The sequence below is a fragment of the Cynocephalus volans genome, chromosome 17 (genome assembly GCF_027409185.1).
Source record: "Cynocephalus volans isolate mCynVol1 chromosome 17, mCynVol1.pri, whole genome shotgun sequence".
In the NCBI taxonomy this organism is placed as follows: domain Eukaryota; kingdom Metazoa; phylum Chordata; class Mammalia; order Dermoptera; family Cynocephalidae; genus Cynocephalus; species Cynocephalus volans.
Window position 1 is genome coordinate 41,703,153 of NC_084476.1, and position 12,158 is coordinate 41,715,310.

The window sequence follows — 12,158 nt, forward strand, 5'->3', positions numbered from 1 at the left end:
AGAAATGAACAAATAGATGCTTAAGCACCAAAGCTCAAATCACATACACAGTGGAAGACAAGACATGGAATGTTTGTTTTTCTTTCTTTCATTTCCAGTTTCTTGTTCAAAGGTTCACCCCTGCCTGTGCTTATAGCACAAAGTATTTTCCCTTTGTTTAATGATAGGAACCTTAACTTGGAGAAAGGACCATGGCAAGAATTTTAGCTTGGAGGAAAAAATATTCCTACACCTAATTCCAGAATAAGGGGGTACAGTATGGGCATAGTCACTGTCCAGAACTCAGGTGGCATTTAGCATATTTGTATCTAGGGGGGCAGGTAGCCAAAGGCACACTTATCATGAGCTCACAACTGGCAATAAAGGAGGCTTAGGCTCAGCTTGGTGTTCCTGAGCTCCATTTAACAGTCCCTAAGGGCTTGGTGCAGCTATTGGCAACTGCAGTACAGATGCAGAGATGATGATTATCTTCTGTGGGATAGGCATCCATCATTCCCTTTTTACTAGGAATGCGCAACATGTAGGAAAGGAGCAGAGTGGAAAGTACAAAGGAGAAAGCAGAGATCCAGAAGATGCACAGGACTGCCAATACTCTGGGTTCTGCTAGGTCACCCCAGGAGGGGTAAGAGGTGTTAGTGGGAGACATGCTACCCTTCATGTTCTTTGACCAGAGATGGTTACCCCATCTTTTAGATTTGATCTAGATTGCTAAATCTTCTAAACCCTTGTCTCCTTTTATTTTCCCAACCACTCAAGTTAATTCTGAAAGGAGAAAACTGCCTTAAAGAATACAAACTGATTGCTCTCACAGCAACTCCTTTTCAGGAAAGGCCACTATTTACATCTGTAGTCTGTGGGCCTGAAATTTAAAAGCACTGTGCTTCCCCAGACTAGGAGGAACCAGAAGGAGAAGTCACAGGCCTTGGGATAAAGATGAAGATGACTTCTTTTACTCGAAACAACCAGGCCAAGAGCCAAGAGATTGAAACTTGAATTCCTATTTCATATCTTCCCCTCTTCTCTCCAGCTCATCTAAGAACTCTGCTTCATTGAAAATTCCTCATCTAAGAATCCTACCCATCCTGTGAGGCAGTGAAGAGGCCCAATTCATTAATTACTGCTTTACCTTAAGGTCTCAAGGGGCCCGGACCAACCATACCCCTAATCTGGCCAATCAGTCTAGCTGTAAGGATGCTATATGTGCACAACCACAATTCCTGGGTCTTGGGCTTGGTACCCAATTGCCTAGGCGGACCAAGCCCCCAATTCTAGGATTAATTCAAATTCTTCCTTCTCTCTTCCCACAAGTACAAAATGTGTATTTCCAAAGACACACCTTTCTTTTCTTCCCAACCACGCAGGGATTGAGTGTCCCTGATTTGGCACTAGCATCTGGTGTTAGCCCTGAACAATATCCCTGGCTCTACAAAGGCTGGAACTGCCAATTTGCCTTTCAAGTTTGTCTCAAAGGAGAAAGACTGATTGCTAACCCAAGATAGAAGCTCTGTGTTTAACCACATGAGGTCATGAGCAACTGCTACTGGATTGAGAACTGAGAGATTTAAGTTTGAGTCTTGCTTCATCAGTGACCTTGGATTAAACACATGACCTCTCTGTGCATTACTTTCCTCATCTGTAAAGTAGGGAAGATAATCACAGAAATGTTATAAAGCTAAAATGACAGACTGGTACCTAGTAATCTGTAAAGCACAGCAGTGTTATTATTACTGACATGGAAAGTTCCTGAGTCAAAGAAGCACAGAAACCAATACTAAGCCAAGCACCCAACTGCCTAAATGGTATGATCTGAGTGAACCATGACTTCTTCCCCTGCCCTAGACTCCTGCCTTTCCTGGTCCCTTTTAATGGTCTGCCGCAGTGCCTGGAATCCTACCAGTAGAGTATCATTCTTTGAGTTAGTCCTGCTTTCTCCTAGAAGTTTTCTTTTAAAGTTAGAAATGGGAAGAGCAAATCATTTAGTTCCCAACACTTCATTCAGGTGTCAGGAGGCCTGACATCCTCCCTCAGACAGCCTAAAAGCATGAAGAAGGGGCAAATGGCTACAGGAGACAAGTTTTTCTTTTCTTTTTTTTCTTTTTCTTTTCTTTCTTTTTTTTTTTTGTGGCTAGCCACAGGGATGAAAGCCTGTACATTGGAGTTATCAGCACTACACTCTAACCAACTGAGCTAACCTGCCAGCCCAAGCCTTTTCTTTCTAATCTAATGTTGGTGAGGCCCAGAATCCATTGCCAAGTCCTCCAAGGCCAGCCACACTTTGATCCAGATGGGGCAGTTTGTTGGGAACAAAAATGAAGCTGCTTCAGTACAGGCCAGGTTAACTGGGGCCTATCTGCTTCTGCCCTTCAGATCAGTAGTCCAGAGAGACCTGGCCTAACTTCCTGGACAGACTTACCAGGTGTCCCCTCCCAGACTGCAGTTCCTACAACATTGACTGACCAGCCACACAGGGGGCAAATGGTACAACCACTGAGTTCAGAGCCCTTTCCTATGACCTCCAACTGAACTAACCAGCCAGCCCAAGTTTTTCTTTCTAATGTTGGTGAGGACCAAAGGCAGAGCCAACTGGTTCCCTACCATACTGACAAATAGGAAATTTCCAACTAGAGCTGCCATAGCAACTCTTCCCAGACCCAAACAAAGATGCTTGCTTCCATACTAAACACACAAGCAAAACCCTCCAAACCTTCTTCTGCCCCTGGGTAAACTGTGAACTTAAAAATCATCTCCTGCGGATATGTGTTCCCTAAAGTCACCAAACTCATTCAGTCACCCAGGTCTGCAGGCTTTGAAGCAGGGGACAGAGCTCAATGTGATGCCCAGAAGATCAACCAGTCACTTTGTTCAGAGTCCAACAGGATATAAGAAGCCAGAATGAGCAGAAATGGCAACCCTGAGAGCCAGGAGGCCCAAGTCACCTCCTTTTCCAGCCTCTCTTTGCTACTACTGTCCGCAGGAATGATATGACAGGACCCAAACTGTGAAAAGGACCACTTGATTTCCAAGTCAATTCAAATGAATGAGTACCTACTGGGTATGCCTGGCACTAAACTATGTGCCAGGGATATAAGACACAGTCCCTGCTCTCTAATATATTAAGGTTTGGAGAGGGAGATAGACATATGGACAATCACAATATAAAGTAATACATGTTATAAGAGAAGTTGTAATAAGAAGTACGCATTTAATCCCAGAGGTAGGGAATGGGAAGGTCAGAAGCCCAGCCAAAAACAGGACAAAGAAGGCCACAGATAAGTAATTTTTGAGCTGGGACGCGATAAAGAGGCTTTGGTGTCCACCCAGTTCAAACCCAGCCCCTCTAGTTTCCTTTAAGGTACCTGGTACTGTCACTCTGCCCTTTCCTGTTGGCCTATCCACTCTGGTCAACTCACCACATTTCATACATACACTCTCAGAAATAACCATATCTTTCTGTACTCTTTTCCTAAGGAATGTCTAGGGCTGGAAAAAACAGAGCAGCCCTTTCAAAGAATATCTACATTCAAAAAGGGAACACATCAAAACAAAATGAATTAATCAAAAAGATTAAAGCTTTAATGATGGAAAGCTGAGAATTACGGCAGGGAATAGACCCAGTAAATCACATTGCATCAGCACCAGCCTACCAAAAAAAAGACAAGAGGAAAAAAAAAAAATCCTCAGTTTTCTGAAAGGGCTGTTTCTTTTATCCCTCTCTGACTTGTCAAATAAACATAATAATTAGGAATGTGACTATTCCTTGTAAAAACTGCTTCTGACCCAAATCTTGGCTGGAGAAAACAACCAGAAGACCTCTGGGAACAGGGCAGGACTCTTATGTAGTACATATACCAAGCAGCTTCTCACTTTGTGTGAAACAAGTCCCGTAGGCAGAAAGCCAAGTGCTCATTCTTGGGCCATTTACCAATTATGCCATATGGCTAATACAGTGACAGGAATGAATTTCTAGGGCCACAGCAGGTAGGGGTACTCTTAGGACATTAATCTTTGAGAAAGAATCAATGCCTACAGAGTATCTCATCTGAAGAAAATGATCAGGACACAAGGTATAAAGAGTGAGATTAGCCAAAGGGAGTAGGGAATGCTCGAGATCAAAGGCTTAGCAAGGTCCCAGTACTGCAGTTCCTAGGATTTGTCATCCCTCTTCACCAGCATTAAAAGGAGCCCTGTTTATAGTCCAGAAGCTGGACATATGAAAAGGAAAGAAAACCTCAAGCCTCCATATGTACGAAGGGGGACAGAACCTCAGGTGAACTAGCCTTCAGAAGATTGGCATATCAAAACCTCAGAATGAAGATTAAATGTCAGTCAGGAGAGCTAGCTGGGTATTCTGTGCCCGGCCCAGGGCTCCCTTTCAGGGTACCAAGGTTTAACAAATCATAAAACAAATACATACACACCCAGAATCTGGCTCATGACCAAGACCATTTCCTTTGACAAAACTTGGTCAGTCTCCTGAGTCATCTTTTTGACTAGGTCCCTGACAATGGGTTCTGTCCTCGGCCCTTTTAGTCCAGTTTTATCAAGAATTCTGCTGGGTCAGTTTGGTGAAAACTCCCCACCCCTGATAACTGATTAAATTCCTTATCCCCTACCCTTAGTATCTGACCACCGTTGATATCTGACCAAATTTCTTACCTTATCACCCTGGCCTGCCTTCAGCAAAAATCCTGTCAATTCAGTTTAGCCAGAATCCCCTTGATATTTTCTCTTCATAATTTTCTTTTTTTTTTCTTTTTTTTTTTTTTAAAAGATGACCGGTAAGGGGATCTTAACCCTTGACTTGGTGTTGTGAGCACCACGCTCAGCCAGTGAGCGAACCGGCCATCCGTATATGGGATCCGAACCCGGGGCCTTGGTGTTCTCAGCACCACACTCTCCGGAGTGAGCCACGGGCCGGCCCCTCTTCATAATTTTCTATCCACTGAGCCCCACCCAGCTCCTTGGCTATAAATTCCCACTTTTCCTTATATTTGAAATTGAGTTTAACCTCTCACCCCTACTACAAACCTCATTGTAGTGGTCCCTCCAAGTAAAGTCCGTCTTACCATCTTAAGTGTCAAAATAATTTTTTCTTTTTTTTTCTTTCTTTCTTTCTTTTTTTTAAAAAAGATGACCAGTAAGGGGATCTTAACCCTTGACTTAGTGTTGTCAGCACCACACTCTCCCAAGTAAGCTAACCAGCCATCCCTATACAGGGATCCGAACCTGTGGCCGTGGTGTTATCAGCACCACACTCTCCCAAGTGAGCCACGGGCCAGCCCTAAAATAATTTTTTCTTTATTGCTCATCATGCCCTCCTTTTTCATTACTACCTCATGGCTCTTGTGAGTAGACCAAAAAAGGTATGTGAACAGGAATTTACCCACTGAACACCCTCCCTCTCCCCTCCGAAAAATTCTCTATTCCCTTCCTCTAATATTTTCTTCATAGAACTTATTTCCACCTGATAAATAATATGTTTGTTTGCCTGTTCATTATGTCTCCCTCCCCCACCTCTGCATCCTAGAACTTGAGCAGGAACTGCTGTATCCCCAGCACCTAGAACAGTGTCTGTGCTCCAATAAATAACCACCCAACCCTTGTCACTGAATAAAAGGCAGAACAGAAAACCAGAAAATGCTAGAGATAGAAGAATTCTTTAGAGGATATCTAGGTCTGGAATCTCACACTACATTGTGATCTAGTCTATAAAGAAGTTTTGTTTGATTATCATAATGTTTTTCTGAATTTTGCATTTGAGAGTCTTTAGGCAGAGCAAGAGCTCTAGTTTCTCAAAAGCCCTCTTACCCAAGTTCATAATCCTTGACCTAGAATGGCACTCTTGTTGTCATTAATGTTTTACTTTGGCAGACTCCTACTAGGTGGCAGGTTCTTGTTTGAGGGAACACAGTAGATGTGCAATCACTCCATTACACTGGAAGCTGTGCCTTACATGTTTTTGAATTCCCAATGCCTAGCACAGGGCATTACTATGCCAAGCACACAAACTGGCACACAGTGAGAACTCAGTGCCATGGAAAAAATAAATGAGTCTATGGCAGAGCCGAATTAGAAGCCAGGTCTCTTAATTTCTAGCCTACCTCTGTTTCCATGACAAATGCTACCTTCAAGTTCTAGTTTTCCTTCTAGACTGATGGCTTGCAACCCCTTTTCATTGTAAAACTAATGTAGAAGCCTCTCCCCAATTATATTTACTCATAATTTGGGGGGAGCTCACTCAGGACAAAAAAGAGAGGGTGGTAGCAGTCCTGGCCTCTGCCAGACTATCAATTAGCTAGTCAATTATCTCTCCAGAGTATAAGACTGGTAGGGAGAGGCACTGCAATGGTTCCTATTGTCCCCAGAGCTGCCATGATGGGACTCCCATTTGCCCTTCCAGCTGGAAAAGCTGCCCTGATCCTTGTGCTAGTGGGGTCTAGGGCAGAACTGTTCAACAGAAATATAATGCAAGACACAGGTGTAATTTAAAAAATTTTCAGCTGGCTAGTTAACTCAGTTGGTTAGAGCATGGTGCTGATAACACCAAAGTCCAGGGTTTGATCCCCGTACTGGCCAGAAAAAAAAAAAAAATCCAGACAAATTGGATATGTCAAAAAGAAATTTAGCGGCCACATAATAAAGTACAAAAAAGGCTGGCTGGTTAGCTCAGTTGGTTAAAGCACCACCTTGTAACACTAAGGTCAAGGGTTTAGATTGCCATACTGGCCAGCCACCAAAAAAAGGAGAAAGAAACAGATGAAATTAATTTTAATATATTTTACTTAACCCAATATCCAAAATATTATCATTTCAACATGTAATCAATATAAAATTCATTAATTGTATATCTGCATTTTTTTTTACACTAAGTCCTTGAAATTTGGTATGTATCTTATGTTTATAACACATCTCAAATTAGACTAGCCACACTTCAAGTACTCAAGAGTCACACACGGTCAGTGGCTACCATATTAAACAGCACAGGTCTAGAAGTATGAGGTGAGGGAACACTTTGGAGAACCTTCAAAACCTGGCAGTAGATGCTCACTGCAAAGGGCAGGCTGTCATCTCAAGGGAAGCAGAACGTTTGTTCTTTCACTCATCTTTTAACTTGCTCACTTTGACCCTAGCTGGAAACAGCACATTTCCATTTTGTGTCAGGTTTAATCCTCCTCAAGGCTACAAACAACAAATTATCAAGGCCCCAACCTGCAGAAGACTTCTTTTCTCCCTCTCAACCTGACCCTTTCTCTATACCCTATAGCTCTATGTAGCTCTTTCCAATACTCTGGGCAAAACCACGTTATAAACCTGATTACTTCAACAGAAGCTACCCCTTCACACAGGCCTGGAGACCTCTCACAGACAAGAGCATAATTTCAATATAGCTGGGTCAAAGGTACGTTATCTTACACAACTCATACTAGAGGAATATATAATAATAGTGAAAGATTATACTTGTTCAGAACTTTTCAGTTTACATGATTCTCATTTTATTATCACAACAACCCTGTGAGGCAGGAAGGATTATTCTGATTTCACAGATGAGAAAAATGATGCTCAGAAAGGCTAAATGACTTGACCAAGGTCACTGAGTAGAGCCAGGATTTAAAAGTGAGATTTCAATCTACAAAGTTTGTGCTCTTTTATCATACATGCATAATATAAGTGGACAGATTATCTATTATGCATATATGCACACCCTCAAGACTGAAAAAACTCAAGACGACTTTTCTGTTTATATGGCATATGCATGCATGAGAGGGATAAAAATTCACATTAGACTGAAGATACTACATATACTTTCTCATACACACACTGGAAAGATGGAAAGATTTCTGAATATACATAAGAACAAGGAAGTTACCTAAGAACATGCATACACACATAAGATGAAAGGAAAGATCATCTCTATATATGTATGTATGAGGAGGGACAGATGGCGTATGTGTATTCATACAACGTGAATGAATAAGTTGTGTATATGTATGTACACGCAGGAAAGAAATGGACAGGTTATTTATAAACACATATCAGCACATCAAAAAGGTGAAAGATTATTTGTATACAAGTATGCACACATCCAAAGCGTGGATGGATTATTTGTATACATGCAGGAGAGCACCAAGGAAGAATGGATGGTCAAATTATCAGCTTACAAACACATGCATGTGAAGATTCTACCCCAATGCTGAGTATGCTACTTTTCACTCATTATAATGACCCTCACCAGCAAGTTGCCTCAAGCAGTTATATAATTAATGTAGCTGCTCCATATTCCACCCACAAATGCTTTGCTTCTGTCCCTGCTTGTGGTTCAGAGCCAGTCATACACTCGATACCACTTACCTTGTTGCTGCAACCAAAATCAGAGTTAAGGAAATGAAAAGAAAGAACAAAACAAAACACATTAAAACCATGAATTCTGAAGTTTTAGAATGCAAGTGCTGTCTTTAAGAGGAAATCCATTCAGAAGCACTCCTTGGTCTGATGGAGAAGCCACAGGATGAACTTTCTGAGCCACAGCACTGCTGCTTACCCAGCTGACAAAAGAACCAGGGAGGAGTTATTCTCAGTTACACCCAGCTGGCTGGCTTCACTGTGCAAAGTTGATGATAGGAACAATGCCTAGCAGAGAAATCCCTTCAGTGAAGGGCCAGGCAGGAATCTCACTGGCTGCGAATTTAGGAATCCAATCTGGTCCACACCTCGCTGCCCAGGGGGATTGTGACGACCAGTCTGCTGAATGCAACAGCAGCCAAACTTCAACTGGATGTGGAATTCTAACTCAATCGATTTCAGGCTTTGAGACTGAGACAGAAAGCGGGCAGTTCCTGCTCCTGCTGCTGCTCCTCCTCCTCTCCAGCTGCTTCCTGCCGGCAACCTCCCATAGGGCACCAGCCCTCCTCACACGTTCCTGGCGCACACACCCCCTTTCCCAGCACACTCACGCACACACAACCCTCGCCAACAAGCTCACTCACACACCCTTGGTGAGTGTCTCTTTCTCTTGCTAAGTATAGATCTTACTCTCGCCCTTCCCCCACTTCCTTCCTTCATTTTTTTCTCCCCCCTCCTTTCTTCTTCCCTGCCTATCCACCTCTCTCATGCCTAGATTATAGGATATAGACATAAGACAGAACCCTGTACTTTAAGGAGCTCCCTACTCAGAGGGAAGCTGGCAGCAAAAAACAGCTGGAACATAATACAAAGGGAATCTTCCCTTCTAAGACAAGCTCTAGGTTTGTTTGTTCTGTATGTATATGATCTGCTGTTGACATTTGGAGAAGCTGAAGGACAGGTAAAGCGCTCACGACCAGTTAACACCAAATAGTGCCATGTTCTCAGAGAAGACATCTAGTCTAGTTCTTCCTGAACAACCACTGGAAAACAAGAACTCCCTTAGGCTATGCCAAGGCAATGACTAGGAAGAAGCAGGGGAAGCTGGGTGAGCTGAGATGGACCCTTTACTGGCAGAAGTCAGAAACAAAGACTGTTTTGAAATACAGAATTAGGAACTAAGTAACTTAAAGTGATACCCACGTTGACCAAAAAGCTGTCTAAGATTCAGGGCTCTGTTTTCATGATCCCAAATTTCCCAACCCTTCTTTGTCAATGGAAGTCCCATCTCCCTGGAGACATGAGGCAGGTGACTCTCATTTGGCCCTATTTCCTAATAATTCAATAATTCTACTTAGGACTCATCGGGAAATTGCATGTCCTTATTTTCAAAGAACACTCAAGTTGTTCAATGTGACATAATGTCCAAGCATAAGCCAGGGATCTTTGAAGCCCTGGAGCATAAAATGCCAAACACATGAAACATGATACTCCTTTCTACATGGCAACCACAGGATAGGAAAAACATTGATGAACCTCAAGAACCTCAGAATCCTCCTCAATATAGAGCTCCAATCAGCCAGTAACAATCCAGTTAAGCCATTCCTATTCCACCTCCCTGAGCCTGATCTAATGAGAAAAGGACCTCTTATTCCTTAAGCCAACAGTAGGTAAGCAAGTTTGATCACCTGGCACACCCAAACCAGGCTTTCAAACCTTGCTACTTCTGCTGCCCAGCAACATTCCTCACGACATTCCACAATGGAGTATGGCCCCTTTAGCTCATGAATCAGTTAGTCCGTCTATGGACGCCATGCTAGGATCTATCACTGCAGACCAGGCAGTCCTATATGGTAGATAAAGGAAGCTTTTAAATTAAGAATGATTTCCTTGGCTTATCCAAGATTCTGAGGAGAAAGGGTTGATTTCAGAGCCAACATTTGCCTCCCTACTGCCTTCTTCCAATAATATTTCTTCCCCCTCAACTAGAAAGAAAATTTAGATTCCAAGAGATGCTAAACAATCCATTTCTTAACCATCCACTTCATTATGCAGCCAACACTGACAGCAGAGCAAATACCTCCTAACCCAGTTGGGAGCTGGCTAGATGACAGAAGAGATAAGGGCTGACAGTACAACTATAACCATATCTAAATAAAGAGGAAAAAAATAACTTGAAAACTGTCAATTTTCAGAGGAAGTCACAGCCAATTTACTGTGGAGTTTCCCAGACTTCAGCTAGGAGAAAGAGGTAAAGGGTTTAAAACAGAAATACAGGGAAGACTGCTTAAAGCAGAATTCCCTCCCCAACTCTGCAACGACTCATAAAGAACCCAGAGCAGTGGCTGTCATTATCAGGTTTGGGTCCAGGCTTCCTAGGCTAAGTAGTAGCTCAAACTCTCAAAACTGGGGAAGATGCCCAGAGTTAGGACATTGTCTAAAGAACCTACTTATTTCTGCCTCATTCACTAGTGGCTCCAGGGCCTGGCTGAGGCCTCCAGATGGTATTCCTGAGGCTAATGGAACCCTATCTTGTCACCCAAACATATTTAGCCCATCTTCTAAGCAGCTCCGGCTTTCCAGAAAAACAAAGTCTCAGACAGTAGATGTGTTTAGGACATGAGCACAACAAATTTGCTATCTCTAGTTATACTCTTCAAACTTCATAAGATAGCTTATATGGCTTTGACCACAAATTACTTTGTATCTTTCCACCTTCCCGTGTTTCAGCAAAGATAAGGAGAAGCAGCAGTGGGAAAAATGGTAAACAGGAGTCAGTGTAAGCTCTGGTAAAAAATCAGGGTTCCTTCTGTCACCATCCTACAGGGCCCACAGAGTGCCAGACATCATACGACCAAAGGACAATCAGACCTCCTCAGTGGACTAGCCTTTTGGGATAAGCAGGCAATTTCTTTCCTGAGCCATGTGAGCAACAATGCAGTCCCCTTGTCACAGTGGATCTGGCCCTTGGGAATGCTGGACAGGCTATAAGGATAGGGTGCTTTTTAGAGGTAAGAATTAGCACAGCACACACCTAAGGTGGGAAGCCTCCTCAAAGTAGGGCTGCTCAAGAGCTAGCTGGGCAGTACTGGAAAAAAACAGATTGGGTTAAGAAGGGAAAGGGATTTAGTCAGAAGCTGTGAAATGCTGTGAACAGACATTCTCAGGGTCTGGTTCCCAATTTAAATCTTTGCAGGGATCTTTGCCTAGAGACAGATGAGTCAAGATGGAAATTCAACATGAGACACTGACACTCGCGCAGAGTTGTGGGAAGGTTCAGAGCCACAGGGGCTCTAAAGGGGAGCTGAATGGTGGGTTAGTCAGAAGACCACCTGGCATACAAAATCCACCTTCAGCTAAAGCAACTGGGTGGTATCAGGGATACTGGAGGAGGGCCTCAGCAATCACAATTCTCTCCTCTCATGCAAACCAATCTAAGTCTCCTTGAGGCCAGATACAACTGGTCTGGAAGCAAAGAACATGCCTGCTCCAAACCTGGCTTGCCTTTTCAGGAATCACTGCCAGAGACTGGCTGGGTCAAAACCAGCAGGTGCCTATCTTATCTTCCAATATCAACACAGGATGCAAAGGATAGATGGAGCCAAAGTCTATCTTATGCAGAAGTCAGCTTGTGGCTGTTTTCCTTTTCTACCACTAAGAAAAGCCAAGCAACATGAAGAGGCTGACGTGGTCACACAGCTAGGATTTGTTTCATGAGAAAAATGGTTTGTTGTGAAAAGTCTTTTCCCCCCTGTAGAATTATGCTTTCTCTAAACTACTCAAAAACTATATGCAGCAGAGGATGACAAGCACTGGGA

General features: G+C 43.1%; 1 protein-coding gene across 3 annotated transcripts in view; it reads right to left on the minus strand.

Moving 5' to 3' along the window:
• Positions 1 to 12,158, minus strand: part of UNC13B (unc-13 homolog B) — a 228,380-nt gene that overhangs the window by 50,360 nt on the left and 165,862 nt on the right. The gene's annotated exons all lie outside the window — the stretch shown is intronic.